General features: G+C 42.9%; 1 protein-coding gene across 4 annotated transcripts in view; it reads left to right on the top strand.

The window, feature by feature from the left end:
* The first annotated feature begins 873 nt into the window (after positions 1 to 873).
* ELOC (elongin C) overlaps positions 874 to 9,795 on the top strand; it is a 34,281-nt gene continuing 25,359 nt past the window's right edge. Inside the window, exons 1-2 of one of the 4 annotated variants that reach the window (XM_030215629.1) lie at positions 874 to 1,047; positions 5,853 to 5,916. The gene's annotated coding sequence lies outside the window, so the exon portion shown is untranslated. Of the gene's footprint in view, positions 1,048 to 5,852; positions 5,917 to 5,940; positions 5,971 to 9,795 lie in introns of those variants that run through there. The other 3 variants (XM_030215624.1, XM_030215636.1, XM_030215631.1) reach the window with 3 other exon arrangements.

Raw genomic sequence — 9,795 nt, 5'->3', positions numbered from 1 at the left:
AAGGGCGAATCAGGCTTTAAGACCCCCGCATCCCCTCTAGAAGCGCTCAAGCGACCCGGGGAGCGACCCTTTGCGCCCTCGCCCTCCGACGCCATGTGCCACGAGGAGAAGAATCGGGGAACCCCCGCCCGCTATAAAAAGGTAAAAATTACCTGCTGTCCGCTCCGAGTTGTAACGACCTGGTGTCCCAGTGAGTAGCTGCAATAGACGCTTAAATAAACGTCGAAATAAACGCCTTTAAAGACGTTTAAAATTTTTTTTTTTTTTTTTTTTTAACGGAGCCAGCGGGAGGGGGGAGAAAAGGAGGGACCTGGCACCACCAGGTTTGCACTTGCTCAAAAGAGCCCTCAACCCCAGGCACTCAACAAAACCTAAAAATTAGGCTTGGAGGCCTAGCCAGAGCTGCTGCTGTGTGTGACCACCACCTGCTGAGATAGAGAACATACTGGGGAGTTTCCGGCAGCACATGACCACATATAGGGAGGCAAAAGTTTGCTCTCTATCTCCACCTGCTGGTAGATGGACACAACCCACCAGTCTATGGATTGATCAGCTTGATGATATGGAATATTCTATTATACTTCCTGTAACCGGCATGTTTGAAAATATAAGTGAGATTAAATAAAAATGCTACCAACAACAATAATAAAGAACGACAATGTGGATGCAGCAGCTCATAGGTTTGTTTGCTTTGTTTTGAGTGTACAGCGATGGCGGCTGCGCGGGGAAGGGGAAACAGAGATTGACCGAATTGACTTCAACGTGTTGACGTCACTTCGCCTCCTGGTTTTTCTAACCTCCTTAGCTTGGTACCGTCTTATGTTCTCAATCTTACGTCCTTGGGTCAGTCCGTCCGGGAAGAGGCGGTCGCTGTTTGTGTACTTCCGGTTGCGAATTTGTTGGCGTCACGCCGTCCTTTTGTGGAGCTTTTCTCAGCCTTTCGCAGCCGCCTTGACCGCCGGATGTAATAATCAGCGTGAGTTGAGCTGGTGGGTGGTGTAACAGTCCTGGAGGAGGCGGCTAGTGGCAGCGCGGTGTCAGGTCCCGGTGAGTTGTACGCAAGTGGTGGGGTTTACTGCGTCTTATCATGAGCTAGAAAGCTGTATTTTGATTCTCTGGGTTGGTGTGGATCTCTTCGTTGGAGCCGGGATGCTTTCCTGTCAGTGTATGAGAATCTCTCGATCGGGGGTGTTCGTGTTGCGAAGGGTGGTAGGATCTGGGAACTATGTATGTTCTCTAGCCGATCCGCTCGAGAGGGGGATCTTATTTCAGTTGGTAGTCAGGTTGTGGTTGGCCTTCTTGCTTTGTTTGAGGTTCTGGTTCTTTATGCTGCTTCATACTTTCCTTATCCCCCGCCCCAGTAACTTTTTTCTCTTCCCACCCCCAGCGGTCTTACAGATCTTTCAGGACAGCTGTTTTTTTTTTTTCCTTTTAGAAAACACAATTATCAACCAAGCTTTTAAGGAATGTTAATTAAAAAAAAAAAGTAGAAATTCTGCATTACACTATAAGCTGGTATAAAGGGGGGATGGGACTTTAATCCTGCATTACACAACAAGGGATGGGACATTTTTCTTCTTCTTAAATTGGCTACAGTTTAACATACAACCCTACTTTTGTAACTAAGTTATGAGCAACCATCTGGTGCAGTGTAATATTTTTTTTTTTTTTTGGAGTGGAGGAGTAGCCTAGTGGTTAGTGCAGCAGGCTTTGATCCTGGGGAACTGGGCTCAGTTCCCACTGCAGCTGGGTACTCTGGGCATGTCACTTTATCCTCCATTGCCCCCGGTACAAATAAGTACCTGTATATACATAGTAACATAGTAGATGACGGCAGAAAAAGACCAGCAAGGTCCATCCAGTCTGCCCAACAAGATAAACTCATATGTGCTACTTTTTGTGTATACCTTACCTTGATTTGTATCTGTCATTTTCAGGGCACACAGACCGTATAAGTCTGCCCAGCACTATCCCTGCCTCCCAACCACCGGCTCTGGGACAGACCGAGCAATATCCTCGCCTCCCACCACCATATACTATGTAAACCACTTTGAATATAGTTGCAAACAGAACGGCAGTATATCAAGACCCATTTCCCTTTTGGTGGTGAGGTTAGAAAACACAATTTCTAGCTGTGCCCCCAAGCTCTCTTAACATAGTAACATAGTACATGAAGCAGAAAAAGACCTGCATGGTCCATCCAGTCTGCCCAACAAGATAAACTCATATATGCTACTTTTTGTGTATACCTTACCTTGATTTGTATCTGTCATTTTCAGGGCACAGACCATATAAGTCTACCCAGCAACATCCTCGCCTCCCAACCACCAGCCCCGCCTCCTACCACCGGCTCTGCCAGCTAATCTCAGCTAAGCTTCTGAGGATCCATTCCCTCGGAACAGGATTCCTTTATGTTTATCCCACGCATGTTTGAATTCCATTACTGTTTTCCTCTCCACCACCTCCCGCGGGAGAGCATTCCAAGCATCCACCACTCTCTCCGTGAAAAAATACTTCCTGACATTTTTCTTGAATCTGCCCCCCTTCAATCTCGTATCGTGCCCTCTAGTTCTACCGCCTTCCCATCTCCGGAAAAGGTTCGTTTGCGGATTAATACCTTTCAAATATTTGAACGTCTGTATCTCATCACCCCTGTTTCTCCTTTCCTCCAGGGTATACATGTTCAGGTCAGCAAGTCTCTCCTCATACGTCTTGTAACGCAAATCCCATACCATTCTCGTATATTTTCTTTGCATCACTTCAATTCTTTTTACATCCTTAGCAAGATACGGCCTCCAAAACTGAACACAATACTCCAGGTGGGGCCTCACCAACGACTTAAACAGGGGCATTAAAACCTCTTTTCTTCTGCTGGTCACTCCCCTCTCTATACAGCCTAGCAACCTTCTAATTACGGCCACCGCCTTGTCATAGTAACATGGTAACATAGTAGATGACGGCAGAAAAAAGACCTGCATGGTCCATCCAGTCTGCCCAACAAGACAACTCATGTGTGCTACTTTTTGTGTATACCCTACTTTGATTTGTACCTGTGCTCTTCAGGGCACAGACCGTATAAGTCTGCCCAGCACTATCCCTGCCTCCCACCACCGGCTCTGGCACAGATCGTATAAGTCTGCCCAGCACTATCCCCGCCTCCCAACCTCTAGCCCCGTCTCCCACTACTGGCTCTGCTATCCAATCTTGGTTAAGCTCCTGAGGATCCATTCCTTCTGAACAGGATTCCTTTATGTTTATCCCACATAAAGGAATCCTGTTCAGAAGGAATGGATCCTCAGGAGCTTAACCGAGATTGGATAGCAGAGCCGGTACTGTTTTGTCGCCTTCAGATCCTCAGATACTATCACCCCAAGATCCCTCTCCCCATCGGTACCTTTCAGACTCTCTCCGCCTAACACATACATCTCCCGTGGATTTCTACTCCCTAAGTGCATCACTTTGCATTTCTTCGCATTGAATTTTAATTGCCAAACCTTAGACCATTCTTCTAGCTTCCGCAGATCCTTTTTCATGTTTTCCACTCCCTCCTGGGTGTCCACTCTGTTACAAATCTTAGTATCATCCGCAAAAAGGCAAACTTTACCTTCTAACCCTTCAGCAATGTCACTCACAAATATATTGAACAGAATCGGTCCCAGCACCGATCCCTAGGCACTCAACTACTCACCTTTCCCTCCGAGCAAATTCCATTTACCACCACCCTCTGTCATCTGTCCGTCAACCAGTTCCTAATCCATTTCACCACTTCGGGTCCTATCTTCAGCCCGTCCAGTTTGTTCAAGAGCCTCCCGTGGGGAGCCGTGTCAAAAGCCTTGCTGAAATCTAGGTAGATTACGTCTATATCACATCCATGATTTAATTCTCCAGTCAAAGAATTCAATGAGATTCGTTTGGCACGATTTCCCTTTGGTAAAACCATGTTGTCTCGGATCTTGCAACTTATTGGCTTCCAGGAAATTCACTATCCTTTCCTTCAGCATGGCTTCCATTACTTTTCCAATAATCGAAGTGAGGCTTACCGGCCTGTAGTTTCCAGCTTCTTCCCTATCACCACTTTTGTGAAGAGGGACCACATCTGCCGTTCTCCAATCCCACGGAACCTCTCCCGTTTCCAATGATTTATTAAACAAATCTTTAAGAGGACCCGCCAGAACCTCTCTCTTTCTACTGATAGTCTTAGGCAAAATTTTGGTGGGGCCCTTGTCACCTACCTATTCTGTTGTCTATGGCATCCACCTTAACTTAGTTTTGAGGAAACATTTGATGATGATTTGAGTCGCAGAAAACTTCTCTGTTCTCTCAAGTGCTTAAGTGGTACTTTACATTCCATATGTAAAGCATTCTTCACACATGGAAAAGAGCTCTTCTAAACAAGCATAGGTATACACACGTTAAAAAAATAGTCACACAAAATGTGTGCCTTTTTTTGTGGACTACGTGTTGATGTTCCCAGGCATATAATGTGGGCAGTGGGATAGAATTGTGTGCTTAAGCATTTTATACATTTTATCAATGCAACATGAATCACTGCTAGCATAGAACATAACCGTTTGTCATACTGGGACTGACAGACGGTCCGTCAAGCCCAGTATCCTGTTTCCGACATTGGCCTATCCAGGTCACAAGTACCTTGCAAGATCCCAGAACAGTAAAACAGATTTATATTACAGCAGACTTTTTAACCATAATACAATTTTCCTTTAACACAATAAACAAAAACAACTTTCCCACCTTCCCCTACCCCTGCTTTGTTACATGTGTGCATTTGTCCCCAAACCTTAGGAACATTCCATAGTAACTCATCTCCTGCCTTCCTAAGTGAAATAGATTTGCTTTTGTCCACACGTAAGAGTGGTCACAGGTCACCTTTCTCCTTGTTTAGGAATAAAGCCTTACCCTCCCCCTTTAATTTCCAGAGTACAATATATTGCCAGCCGCTCTCTTCACCTTTGAGACCACACATTCAACAGTGTGTTCTGAGCATTTGGTGGGAGTGAAGTCTGAAATGCACTCCAATTTTTCCACAGTCTTACATCCACCACCATTTTGTCTATCATGGTCAGTTGAAAGAATTGCATTTGCTACTGTACCAAATTAGAACCACTGCTTTTCTCCAATTAACCAAAAAAAAATAAAAAATAAAACAACATTTTCAGGCTCCTAAGCCTACTTTACAAAGTAATAATCTTGTTTCCCAGCTTCCACTCCAAGCCAAAGGTTAAGTCCTCCAAGAGCAACAGCCCCTGATGTGTGTCAATCAATTTCCAACAAATCTCCTAGATACCTTATTACCTGACTCCAGAATTCCTGTACATTAGGTCAGCCCCAAAATTGATTTCCCATGTAGCCAGCCCATGACATTCCATTCTTTATACACTCCAGAGCTGCACCTATTTGAGCTCTATAGGCCCTAAAGGGCACTATATGTAACAAAAACATATTGCACCTCCCTCAAGGGGGACATTCAACAGGAGCATTCATATTCTTTTATCACCTCTTTAATTTTATCCTGTGTTACCTGCTCTCCCAGGTCTTTAGTCCACTTCTCAGCCACTGCCACAAAATTACATTCAACTTGTAGTCCAGTGATTGCTTCATTAAATCCAACCATGCAGGGTCTAGCCGTGCTGACTGTAAAGTGACAACTAACCACTAATCTATCTCCTTTTGTAGCCGTGCCATAGGCAGATTTTGCACATAGTGCCTCAGCTGGAGGTATGCAAAGAAGCGAGATTGAGAAATCAAGTAGTCCTCCTGTAATAATGAGAGCTTTCATAATCCCATCCTCATCTAATATTGCTCCCTAATTACCAACATGCTTTTGTTCCCAGTCCCTGTGAATGGATCATTGCAGTCAAGGAGGAAAAACTCAGTTACTGAGGATTGACAATAAAGGTATTACCTCTGAGTTTCCTTCAGTAATCCTGGCTAATTGTTGCCAAGCCCAACGTGAGTACTTTACCAAGACATGCACCCTGATTTCCCCAGGTAATGCCCTTGAGGACATGTGCAGTACACTGCTCAGATGCATGGAGTCCCACACTCACTTTCCCGCACCCCATGCTGAATGGGTGAAGGGTACTAGTCATTAATTATGAGTATACCTGATGGCATATGCTTTGCTATGGTGCTCATTTTCAAAGCACATAGATTTACAAAGTTACTTAGTAATCTATGTAGCTTTGTAAGTCTATATTCTTTGAAAATGAGCCTCGTAATCTGCAGAGCTTCAGCAGTTGGTTTTAGTAGCTTACGAAAAGATAGCCTGGACCTTTTGCCTTGCCACAAAAATTGAACAACCAGCTTTGCCAATTGAGCTGCCTCCCATGCTGTGAACTGGTGTGGCAACCCCTGTAGAATGTAAAGCCACTTAAGGATTATAATCATTTTATATAAGTTTATTTGCCCCATCAATGTCAGCAGAAGGGCATTGCACAAAAATCAAATTTTTGACAAAAGCAGTTCTTGGCTTTCACAGGAAAAAAAATCAAAATACATCAGTCACAGGTTATATTGTTTGTTTCATATCATCAAAGCAATGTCAGTATATCAAATAATATGAATGTCGAGTTTCTTAACAGTTTTTTTATCTAAATGTTAATGTCCGATTAATAATAGTCCTACTAAAAGAGGATGAAATTTGTGTGGTCTAGAAGTTGTTATATTACATCACACTTTAGAAAAATGTAAAACATTTCATAGCCATGTCATCTTTATTCCATATCACAAAAGTAGTACATGACAACTTGTTTGTACAAGAATCTCTGCACTTACCTTAAACAGTCAACTGCAGCTTCTTGGTTTCCCATTTTCATTTATGTCCATGTTTTTTGACATCTAATTTGTCACTGTTCTTTGTAGATGCAGATTCTGGGCAGCTGAATGATCAGCTAGGCTAGGACCTGCATGTACACAAAAACGTATTGCTACTTGAAACTATCACTACAAATTAAATTGACCTAAATTAACTTTAATTATAGCACTAGTTAGCAGGTACAAAAATATTGTACATGTGAAGTGATCATTAGTCTTTTTAAATTTCTTTTCCTGTGGGACTACTTCTTGTGGACTTAACAGGATTTTGCACAAAGCCAAGGACATCAGAAAATTTTGCAGCAGCTAATATGAGGACTTTGACATGTTTTTTTCATCAAAAATAAATAGATAACGAACAGCCCTATGAAAGAATACTTTAGTAAGAAAATTTCAGTTTGTCCCTAAAGTAGACTCAGGTTTTTGCACAACACCCTTCCAGTCTCTAGCATTAAAGGTTGTAACTGATATTGGTGAGTTGTGTAGTTTGCATATGCAATCTGGACCCCCCAGGTCCTGCAACCCAAATCGAAGGAAAGCCCCATCCTGATTCTGTTTAAGAGCTGGGTGAGACAGTAAGGCCTCTGGCTTCGATTCAGTTTTAAACCTGAAATTTGTCCAGGTTCCTCAAACTCTTCTAGGATCTTGGATAATGACTTGCTGAGTTTTGTTAGTGTCATTAATGTCTTTAAAGACCAAGGACTTAACTGCTCTGTTCGCCATGTGGATCCCTTTGCCCCCTCTTTCAGCATGAGCCTTACTCACAAGGGCTCTTAATATAACACATAAGTAAGGGAGGCAGAGGGCAGCCTTGTTTGGTACCCTGCTCCAGTCTGGATGACTCGGTGGCGAACGCCAAGAGCCTTCAGTACCTTCAAGAAATACTGTTGCGTGCCAAAGTGTTCTAAAACAGTGTTTCCCAAGTCCAGTCCTGAAGTATCCATTGCCAGTCAAGTTTTCAGTGAATATGCATGCGAAATTTGCATATAATGGAGGCAGTGTATGCAAATCAGGTTCATGCATATTCACTGTGGATAGCCTGAAAACCTGACTAGCAAGGGGTACTGCTACGGACTCTGTGACAAAGCTTATATGTTTACTTCTCAAATGGAGAGAAAAGCTTTCCTGCGTTTAGGTGAGATCCTGGCCCAAGTCCTTTCAAACTGAGAACACCCTTTAAACTCTTGAACTATATTTCTGGCCTTGTGTAAAATAACACCATCCTGCTTATACAGGATAAAGAAAGATCTGGGGTTCGTCCACAGCTTACTTAAATTTACTAATATTCTCCTTGCCTTGTGTCCATATACAGAATGTATGATGAGCCGTCGACTTGTTCTGTCATAAATTAATTTGTTCAGCAAATTTTGGATCCCTCATGCGGCTACCCAATCCCCTCTCAATTCTCAAACATGCCCCTTTGTCTCCCACTCAAAACACACATACATCATCTTTGTCATCACATTAACTTTCTGAACATCCCTTGTCTTGCAGCGCTCAGTCCGCTCTGCACTAACCATCACTCCAAAACATCCACACATTCCCTTGAGCACCCTTAATATATTAAATGGACTACCAAACAAGTCTCAGTTGAGTTCTCCCCCTTTTCATATCCCAGTCTCGCCTCACTTATGTCACATAAAATACTCCTCATCAAGCCCTAAACTGTAGCTATCCATATTAGTCTTTTCAACTTGTAATTGAATTCTGGAATTCATTGCCAGAGAATGTGGTAAAAGCAGTTAGCAGGGTTTAAAAAAGGTTTGGATAATTTCCTAAAAGAAAAATCCATAAGCCACTACTTATTTCTAGGATAATCAGCTTAAAATCTGTTTTACTGTTCTGGGATCTTGTCAGGTACTTGTGACCTGCATTGGCCACTGTTGGAAATAGGATACTGGGCTTAATGGACTTTTGGTCTGTCTCAGTATGGCAACACTTATGTTCTTATAATACAACCTGACAGCAGTTTGCCAGACCAGTGTCTTTTGAATTCCTGTTGCTGAACAGCTGTCATATAGACAAAAAAAAAAAAAACCAAGCAAAACTGAATTGTTCTTTAAGTCGCTGTCTTATGTAAGAATTCAGTTCCACTGCTGTACCTCATTTGCACCCTCCAAAGACTGTATCCATATCATTGCTCCATTTGATGAGTCAATTGTGTGCTGTTTACAGCCATTGTGTATTTGCAGAGTGGCTGGATACTGAAACCTGAATCTAACTCTCTCTGCCAGCTGAGAGGACATCAGGAACATTCTTTCCTCTTTGCCAGAAACATGAATAATAACGCTGTGATTCTGATATTGGAACTTCTGTTTCTCCATATAGGCTGGTGCATGGGCAAAGTTCAAAATTTTTTGCTATCATGATCTCTCCTCCCGAGGCAGCAGGCCCACTCGATCCTCAGTGGCCCCAGTTGTGCAGCATGCAGCAGCTCTTTTGACAACCAGTTTTCAAGAAAGGAACATAGTTCTCACTCCACAATTGACTGTGGGAAACCTATGAACAGCAGATTGCTCCTGCAGGATCTATTTTCCAGGTCTTCCAACTTCTCTTCACATTTCAGCAGGGCTGTTTGCAAAGTCTTAATTTGGGCATCCATGACATCTGCTCCATTCTCATCTAAAATCCACTAGACTCACCTGGCCCCTCCACCATCTTAGGTTCTGCTGTGGGTGATTTCTCCTTATTTGTTTTTCTGAATTTTGCTGCCATGCTCTGTCAGTTTTGCAAATATTTGGCTATTTACAACCTCCAGTATTTAAGTAGCTGCATATAACAATTATAAACCACTTTTGGTTGTACCACAGAAAGACAATATATAAAATTCATGACGCTACCTTACTTTTCTAAGTTCAAATTAAGAACATCTTTGGGGAGGTCTGATGCTGATAAGTGAGGGGAAGCCTCGGAATGAAGCAAATGTGCTGAGTGGAGGAAGCAGGGCATCATCTCATGTGA

The sequence above is a fragment of the Microcaecilia unicolor genome, chromosome 1 (genome assembly GCF_901765095.1).
Source record: "Microcaecilia unicolor chromosome 1, aMicUni1.1, whole genome shotgun sequence".
Classification (NCBI taxonomy): domain Eukaryota; kingdom Metazoa; phylum Chordata; class Amphibia; order Gymnophiona; family Siphonopidae; genus Microcaecilia; species Microcaecilia unicolor.
Note: the sequence above shows the minus strand (reverse complement) of the source record. Positions and strands in the feature narration are given on the sequence as shown.